At 42.0% G+C, this 10,000-nt stretch overlaps 1 protein-coding gene across 1 annotated transcript in view; it reads left to right on the top strand.

Moving 5' to 3' along the window:
• LOC306922157 (uncharacterized protein) overlaps positions 1-10,000 on the top strand; it is a gene marked incomplete at both ends in the record, with an annotated part of 53,881 nt that overhangs the window by 2,691 nt on the left and 41,190 nt on the right. The gene's annotated exons all lie outside the window — the stretch shown is intronic.

Genomic DNA, 10,000 nt, shown 5'->3' with positions numbered 1-10,000 from the left:
GATCTGAGATGTAGTGGAGTTGAGCAGAAGTATAGGCCTAAAAGTATAGAAAATTCGAAAAAATTCAGTAAAGTAAAAGTACCTCAAAATTTTACTTAAGCACAGCACTTGAGTAAATATGTATCGGGTCGCCCCTAAACCATCTAAATAGTAAATAGGTATCGGGTCGCCCCTAAACCATCTAAATAGTAAATAGGTATCGGGTCGCCCCTAAACCATCTAAATAGTAAATAGGTATCGGGTCGCCCCTAAACCATCTAAATAGTAAATAGGTATCGGGTCGCCCCTAAACCATATAAATAGTAAATAGGTATCGGGTCGCCCCTAAACCATCTCGCTCCTTGATTTTTTTCCGCCGACCGCTCGGTGTTGCGGTTGGAGTATTCTTTATTTTAGAGAATAAGGTTAGAAATAAGTTTAGGTTTAGACATAGTTTTACTGAGGTTAAGGTTAGGTATAAGGTTAGGTTTAGACATAGTTTTACTGAGGTTAAGGTTAGGTTTAGACATAGTTTTACTGAGGTTAAGGTTAGGAATAAGGTTAGGTTTAGACATAGTTTTACTGAGGTTAAGTTTAGGTATAGGGTTAGGTTTAGACATAGTTTTACTGAGGTTAAGGTTAGGAATAAGGTTAGGTTTAGGCATAGTTTTACTGAGGTTAAGGTTAGGAATAAGGTTAGATTTAGACATAGTTTTACTGAGGTTAAGGTTAGGAATAAGGTTAAGTTTAGGCATAGTTTTACTGAGGTTAAGGTTAGGAATAAGGTTAAGTTTAGGCATAGTTTTACTGAGGTTAAGGTTAGGAATAAGGTTAGGTTTAGACATAGTTTTACTGAGGTTAAGGTTAGGTTTAGACATATTTTTATTGAGGTTAAGGTTAGGAATAAGGTTAGGTTTAACCGTTTAAGCATCATTTACTGAGGTTACTTTAGGAATACCAGGCCGCGCAGTCCCGCCGGCTGTACGCCCGGGGCGAGTTGGTAAAGGGGCGAGTTGTTTGGTATTCGAGTAAATGTACTTAGTTACTTTCCATCACTGCATCCTGTAAATGTGACAGAATCCTATGAGAATTATTCTTGTCGACCACCATGTGTTTATGTAACATGTAGGCTCTGCTGCTGAAAGTCTTTGCAGGACATCGCCAGCCACGTTATCTACATTAACAACAGAGCTGGCTTTACACATTGCCGTTATAAAAAGGGGATCTTTGTAGTCTGTCGTCTTTAAAAAGGAATTTCCTTATTGAGTTCCAGTTTAGGACTATACCAATAAAAGGTTGTCCTCCTGAAATGTGAGCCGGCAACGCCGCAGATCCTGTTTTGTTTTGTAAACTAACTTTACATAAATTGACTATAGAGCTATAGGCCTTGGGTATATTATTATATAACATAGCCTTTCAGTGCGCAACAATCAAGCCATGATAACAGACCATCATCATATATGTCTTTAAGTCAATACTTAAGAGATTATGACTCGGGTGCCTTATGTTCCGAAGGAATTATCATCACCTCTGACAAACACCAAGATGGTCTCTAACTCTAGGCTGCAGTGTGGCAAAGTAATTATAGTGTTTCATCTGCTTTCCAGATTCACGGGTGGTGGGTGGAGGATAAGCAATATTATATAATATATATACCAATACAGAAATTAATACCATCACTACAACTACCGTGCTTTTGCTTTCACTAACGCAAGAAGTACTACTAGTGTTGACCTGCAAACTTATAATGTAAACTTTGAACTTGACGACTAGGGATGGCCCTGCTGTGAACCCTCTTAACCCAATTAGACCTGAGGACCTATTCTACAAATGTCTTCTAAATCCTGACAGTTTTCTGAATAACCCCATGTTTCTATGTCGGTCATTCTCAAAAATATATGTAATTGGCCGCCGACCCCCATCTGAAAATATGTTGTTCCAGGGACCCCCCTCCCCCGGAAGCAAAGATTTGAGTTAAAAACGTTTGCTCTGAAAGAATATAATTATATTCAAAGATTTGCGCCACATTTCCAAGATCTTTCAAAAAAATAGCAGACCTACAAGCTCGTAGCGCGGCACTATGAGCTTGTAGATCTGCTATTTTTCGATAGCTATAAATTTAACATAATCTAAATCCTCAAGACACCAAAAGGGGTTCCCGTCCAAGATGGATTAAGCCCTGAAGCCCTGCACTGTTTAGCCGTGAACAGCATGGCTGCCCAGCGGTAAAACCCTCAGTCGGTCTACAGGCTACTGGTCACACAGGAAACAATGAAAACCCTCAGTCGGTCTACAGGCTACTGCAGACGTGCACAAACCTTTTAGAGCGAGTTGTGTCCCAAAAAGGCGGATCTGAAAACTAAATGGAAACTAAATTAAAACTATAAGCTATGATGACTAAAACTATGACTAGTAAATATACTGACAATTTCGTCAACAAATAAAAACTAGACTAAAATGTTAGGAAGGGACTAGTGGACCAGTATAAGTCATTGTACAATTAGTTGCTTGCTGCAAATAGACGATCTACAAGCTCACAACGCGTCGTACCTTCTAAATGCTAACAGTTTTCTGAAAACCCTATGTTTCTATGTCAGTGGTGCTCAACCTGTTTCTATGTCAGTGGTGCTCAACCTTTAAACCCTATGTTTCTATGTCAGTGGTGCTCAACCTTTTTCACGTCAAGGACCCCCAGAATTATCTGCATTTTGCCACGGACCCCCATCTGAAAATAGGTTGTTCCAGGGACCCCCATCTGAAAATAGGTTGTTCCAGGGACCCCCCCGGAAGCAAAGATTTGAGTTAAAAAAGTTTCAATCTGAAAGAATATATATATCCGACGATTTGCGCTATAAACTTTCACGATTTTTCCAAAAATAGCACATCTACAAGCTTGTAGCGCGGCACTCGATGCCGCGCTATGAGCTTGTAGATCTGCCATTTTTCAATAGCTAAAGTATAACATAATGCTTAAAACACCAAAGGGGTTCCCGTCCTGAATGTTAAATAGTCAATGTTTAACTAACTAACTAACATCAGATTTTTGTGTGTGTGTGATGATCGGACACTGAGATTATCATATTCTGTGCAACATTTTGATTGTACCAAAACAATCTCTTGGGTCTGTCTGGCCAGTCCTGGCGTAAACCTTCAGTAGCCATTCACTCCCTCCCTCCCCCATAAGTCACCACCCAGCCTCCCTCCCTCCCCCAGTCACCACCCAACCTCCCTCCCTCCCCCCAGTCACCACCCAACCTCCCTCCCTCCCCCCAGTCACCACCCAGCCTCCCTCCCTCCCCCCAGTCACCACCCAGCCTCTACACACACTCACCGGCCCTCGGTACAATAATGCTGAACTGAAGGGAGGAGCATTAAGATAATCTCCTGGATTAGGATGTTGTCGCTGGTGTTTTATGACAGTCAGTGGGACACAGATGGCATCGAGATGGAGAAACACGGACAGACAGATAGACGGACAGGCTTGAGATCTCTGTCCTCTCTCTCTCTGTGTCTGACTGTCTGTATGTCTGTCTCCCTCTCTCTTTGCTTGTCCTATTTCTGTCTGTCTGTCGGTGCGCGCGTGCGTGCGTGCGTGCGTGCGTGCGTGCGTGCGTGTGTGTGTGTGTGTGTGTGTGTGTTCCTTCCTTTAGTCTAACACGAACCCTGGCATCCCACAAGCATAACACTATAAAGTAGAATATAGTGCAAAACAGCAGATCTACAAGCTCACGGCGAATTGCAATGTGACATGGGGGGAGCTTGTCGATTGGGCACCCTATGATGAATAGAGTCTGAGTGGTTTTAATATAGATCACATCTCTATTATGGTCAGTGTGATGAGAAGTCAACTGTGTGCATCAAGCCTTGACCTCACCTACTGTAATAGCGTAGAACTGACCTCACATACTGTAATAGCGTAGAACTGACCTCACATACTGTACGCCTACTGTGATAGCGTAGAACTGACCTCACATACTGTACGCCTACTGTGATAGCGTAGAACTGACCTCACATACTGTACGCCTACTGTAATAGCGTAGAACTGACCTCACCTACTGTGATAGCGTAGAACTGACCTCACATACTGTGATAGCGTAGAACTGACCTCACCTACTGTGATAGCGTAGAACTGACCTCACATACTGTGATAGCGTAGAACTGACCTCACCTACTGTGATAGCGTAGAACTGACCTCACCTACTGTGATAGCGTAGAACTGACCTCACCTACTGTGATAGCGTAGAACTGACCTCACATACTGTGATAGCGTAGAACTGACCTCACATACTGTACGCCTACTGTAATAGCGTAGAACTGACCTCACATACTGTACGCCTACTGTAATAGCGTAGAACTGACCTCACATACTGTACGCCTACTGTAATAGCATAGAACTGACCTCACCTACTGTACGCCTACTGTGATAGCGTAGAACTGACCTCACATACTGTACGCCTACTGTAATAGCGTAGAACTGACCTCACCTACTGTGATAGCGTAGAACTGACCTCACCTACTGTGATAGCGTAGAACTGACCTCACATACTGTGATAGGGTAGAACTGACCTCACATACTGTGATAGCGTAGAACTGACCTCACATACTGTACGCCTACTGTGATAGCGTAGAACTGACCTCACATACTGTGATAGCGTAGAACTGACCTCACATACTGTACGCCTACTGTAATAGCGTAGAACTGACCTCACATACTGTGATAGCGTAGAACTGACCTCACATACTGTAATAGCGTAGAACTGACCTCACATACTGTAATAGCGTAGAACTGACCTCACCTACTGTAATAGCGTAGAACTGACCTCACATACTGTACGCCTACTGTAATAGCGTAGAACTGACCTCACCTACTGTAATAGCGTAGAACTGACCTCACATACTGTAATAGCGTAGAACTGACCTCACATACTGTAATAGCGTAGAACTGACCTCACCTACTGTAATAGCGTAGAACTGACCTCACATACTGTACGCCTACTGTGATAGCGTAGAACTGACCTCACATACTGTGATAGCGTAGAACTGACCTCACATACTGTACGCCTACTGTGATAGCGTAGAACTGACCTCACATACTGTGATAGCGTAGAACTGACCTCACATACTGTACGCCTACTGTGATAGCGTAGAACTGACCTCACATACTGTAATAGCGTAGAACTGACCTCACATACTGTGATAGCGTAGAACTGACCTCACATACTGTACGCCTACTGTGATAGCGTAGAACTGACCTCACATACTGTACGCCTACTGTAATAGCGTAGAACTGACCTCACATACTGTAATAGCGTAGAACTGACCTCACATACTGTACGCCTACTGTGATAGCGTAGAACTGACCTCACATACTGTGATAGCGTAGAACTGACCTCACATACTGTACGCCTACTGTAATAGCGTAGAACTGACCTCACATACTGTACGCCTACTGTGATAGCGTAGAACTGACCTCACATACTGTACGCCTACTGTAATAGCGTAGAACTGACCTCACATACTGTACGCCTACTGTAATAGCGTAGAACTGACCTCACATACTGTACGCCTACTGTGATAGCGTAGAACTGACCTCACATACTGTACGCCTACTGTAATAGCGTAGAACTGACCTCACATACTGTAATAGCGTAGAACTGACCTCACATACTGTACGCCTACTGTAATAGCGTAGAACTGACCTCACATACTGTACGCCTACTGTAATAGCGTAGAACTGACCTCACCTACTGTAATAGCGTAGAACTGACCTCACATACTGTACGCCTACTGTAATAGCGTAGAACTGACCTCACATACTGTACGCCTACTGTAATAGCGTAGAACTGACCTCACCTACTGTAATAGCGTAGAACTGACCTCACATACTGTGATAGCGTAGAACTGACCTCACCTACTGTAATAGCGTAGAACTGACCTCACATACTGTGATAGCGTAGAACTGACCTCACATACTGTACGCCTACTGTAATAGCGTAGAACTGACCTCACCTACTGTACGCCTACTGTGATAGCGTAGAACTGACCTCACATACTGTACGCCTACTGTAATAGCGTAGAACTGACCTCACATACTGTGATAGCGTAGAACTGACCTCACATACTGTGATAGCGTAGAACTGACCTCACATACTGTACGCCTACTGTAATAGCGTAGAACTGACCTCACATACTGTAATAGCGTAGAACTGACCTCACATACTGTAATAGCGTAGAACTGACCTCACATACTGTGATAGCGTAGAACTGACCTCACATACTGTGATAGCGTAGAACTGACCTCACATACTGTGATAGCGTAGAACTGACCTCACATACTGTACGCCTACTGTAATAGCGTAGAACTGACCTCACATACTGTAATAGCGTAGAACTGACCTCACATACTGTAATAGCGTAGAACTGACCTCACATACTGTAATAGCGTAGAACTGACCTCACATACTGTACGCCTACTGTAATAGCGTAGAACTGACCTCACATACTGTGATAGCGTAGAACTGACCTCACATACTGTACGCCTACTGTAATAGCGTAGAACTGACCTCACATACTGTGATAGCGTAGAACTGACCTCACCTACTGTAATAGCGTAGAACTGACCTCACATACTGTAATAGCGTAGAACTGACCTCACATACTGTAATAGCGTAGAACTGACCTCACATACTGTAATAGCGTAGAACTGACCTCACATACTGTAATAGCGTAGAACTGACCTCACCTACTGTGATAGCGTAGAACTGACCTCACATACTGTGATAGCGTAGAACTGACCTCACATACTGTGATAGCGTAGAACTGACCTCACATACTGTAATAGCGTAGAACTGACCTCACATACTGTAATAGCGTAGAACTGACCTCACATACTGTGATAGCGTAGAACTGACCTCACATACTGTAATAGGGTAGAACTGACCTCACATACTGTAATAGCGTAGAACTGACCTCACATACTGTAATAGCGTAGAACTGACCTCACCTACTGTGATAGCGTAGAACTGACCTCACATACTGTGATAGCGTAGAACTGACCTCACATACTGTGATAGCGTAGAACTGACCTCACATACTGTAATAGCGTAGAACTGACCTCACCTACTGTAATAGCGTAGAACTGACCTCACCTACTGTGATAGCGTAGAACTGACCTCACATACTGTACGCCTACTGTGATAGCGTAGAACTGACCTCACATACTGTACGCCTACTGTAATAGCGTAGAACTGACCTCACATACTGTACGCCTACTGTAATAGCGTAGAACTGACCTCACATACTGTACGCCTACTGTGATAGCGTAGAACTGATAGAGTTTTCAAAGTTAAGTGTGTCAAAGTAATTCTTGGATGTTAACATTTTAAATTAACTTGACTATAAATATATGAATAGAGTTCTCTTTTTACTAGGCTTGCAACGATTCATACTCAACTCACATCCTCAGAAAGCGATTCCATCAGTAGGTTCACCATACGATTCATTCTCAGAAAGCGATTCCATCAGTAGGTTCACCATACGATTCATTCTCAGAAAGCGATTCCATCAGTAGGTTCACCATACGATTCTTCACATTGTTTCTCAGAAAGCGATTCCATCAGTAGGTTCACCATACGATCCATCAGTAGATCCATCAGTAGGTTCACCATACGATTCTTCACATTGTTTCTCAGAAAGCGATTCCATCAGTAGGTTCACCATACGATTCTTCACATTGTTTCTCAGAAAGCGATTCCATCAGTAGGTTCACCATACGATCCATCAGTAGATCCATCAGTAGGTTCACCATACGATTCTTCACATTGTTTCTCAGAAAGCGATTCCATCAGTAGGTTCACCATACGATTCTTCACATTGTTTTTTAAAATCACTGCACTAATATATTCCAGTCGAAATGTATTGTTTCTCTTTTACACAAATCCAGTATTTTCTGTCTCTTTTAATTTTCAATAGCAAATGACTGAAAACTCTTTTATCAATTCTCTTACAAAGAGCCTGTATTTTCTTTTCTTTGTACACGCCCTCTGCTCTTTGTACACGCCCTCTGCTCTTTGTACACGCCCTCTGCTCTTTGTACACGCCCTCTGCTCTTTGTACACGCCCTCTGCTCTTTGTACACGCCCTCTGCTCTTTGTACACGCCCCCTGCTCTTTGTACACGCCCTCTGCTCTTTGTACACGCCCTCTGCTCTTTGTATCATTCACAACTCAAATTGTGATTTAATCACGATTTAAATTATTACCAATTTGAATCGATTTGCGATAAATCGTTACGTGCTTACTTTTTACCTAGTGCAGCGGTTCCCAAAGTGGGGTCCGGGGACCCCCAGGGGTCATTTAAGGAAGTTCCAGTGGGTCCCCAGCTAAATTATATTTTGGAACCAAATGGACCCTTGGGTCCTTGGGTCTGTAACTCTGAGAGTGTACAAATGCAAATACATTTGTACACTCTCAGAGTTAAATTAACATTGATTTTACAATATAAATTGGGGGTCCCAGAGATAGAAATGCCATTAAATGGGGGGTCCGTAGACTAATGCATGTCAAACTGGGGGGTCCTTGAAATTAAGCGGGTTGAGAATCACTGCTAGAGCCGTAAAAAAAGCTTCTCTTCTGGGGGTCCTTGGCATATCTTTTCAAATGGGGGTCCGCGGGGCTAATTAGTGTCAATTTGGGGGTCCTTGACATGAAAAAGTTTGCACACACACACACACACACACAGACAGTAGTCTGTCTGTCAGTAGTCTGTCTGTCAGATAAAGAGCTGACAGACAGTAGTCTGTCAGCTCTTTATCTGACCTCATCAATCCACAGACTCACATGTGACATGTTTTTGGGGAGATTCCTCTATCTGAGGCTCCAAAGTCCACATATGTTGTTCTTTAAGCCAGACTGGGTTTCCATTCATTGCATTGACATGTAGGGCTGTCACGGTTGCAACATTAAGTTTAAGTTGTCTCACAAATAAATGCTATTAACAATTTCATTGTTATTTTTTTCATTGAACATCAGAACGTTACAATTGTATTTCGTTCAAATTGAAATCGAACGATCAAACGATTGCAAATTTAAGTTGATGATTAATTGACACACGAATAATTGCGATTAACTAATTTAATTGTGTAGGGTTTTTTTTTGCATTGAACATTGGAAAGTTACAATTTGTATTTCTGTTCACAAATTGCACAGGGCAGACAAATAACTATACAAAGAAATCACTGACACATAGCGGAAGCTATTTCTGCTATTTTTGAAAAAACATGTTGCGGGAACATTTTCACCATAGAAACAATTGATGATTATCTCAAATAATTGCGATTATATAATTAATATATAATTTATAATAAGTATTACAGGCCAAATTGACGTGCCATGTACGTTTTGGCTCCTTATATATGCCACTTATCTCTCATACTTTGAAGTCTGAATTATTGTCTTGTCTCAAGATAGAAATGCCATTAAATGGGGGGTCCGTAGCCTGTTGCTTATCAAACTGGGGATCATTGAAATGAAAATGATGGGAGGGGGGGGGCTATATATATATATATATATATAGTGATTCAACAGCAAACAAATCGGTATCGGCCCATTCTCGTTGTTTTTTGATTAGTCGGCATCGTCCGATTCATCAATCGGACTGATTAATTAAACGGCCCGATTGTCTTTACAGATAAACATGCTCAAAAGTAACAGCTTGAACACAACATTAAATATAAGGTATTAAAGTAACAGGTCTAACAGGTCTACAAGCTCACAACATTAAATATAAGGTATGGCCTGCAGTGCAGATACCCTGTTAACGTGTATTTTTCAGAACGGACAAAGTTATTATAATTTTTGAATACAGAATGAGATCATATCGACATCGGTAATATCGGTTATCGGCCATAACAGCAATTCATTATATGGGATATTGATATCGGCCAAAATGTCTCATCGGCACATCCCTCATATATATATATATATATAGGCTTATATAAATATACAGTATATATCACACACAC

This window comes from Electrona antarctica, assembly GCF_951216825.1.
Source record: "Electrona antarctica genome assembly, chromosome: 4".
Lineage (NCBI taxonomy): Eukaryota > Metazoa > Chordata > Actinopteri > Myctophiformes > Myctophidae > Electrona > Electrona antarctica.
Note: the sequence above shows the minus strand (reverse complement) of the source record. Positions and strands in the feature narration are given on the sequence as shown.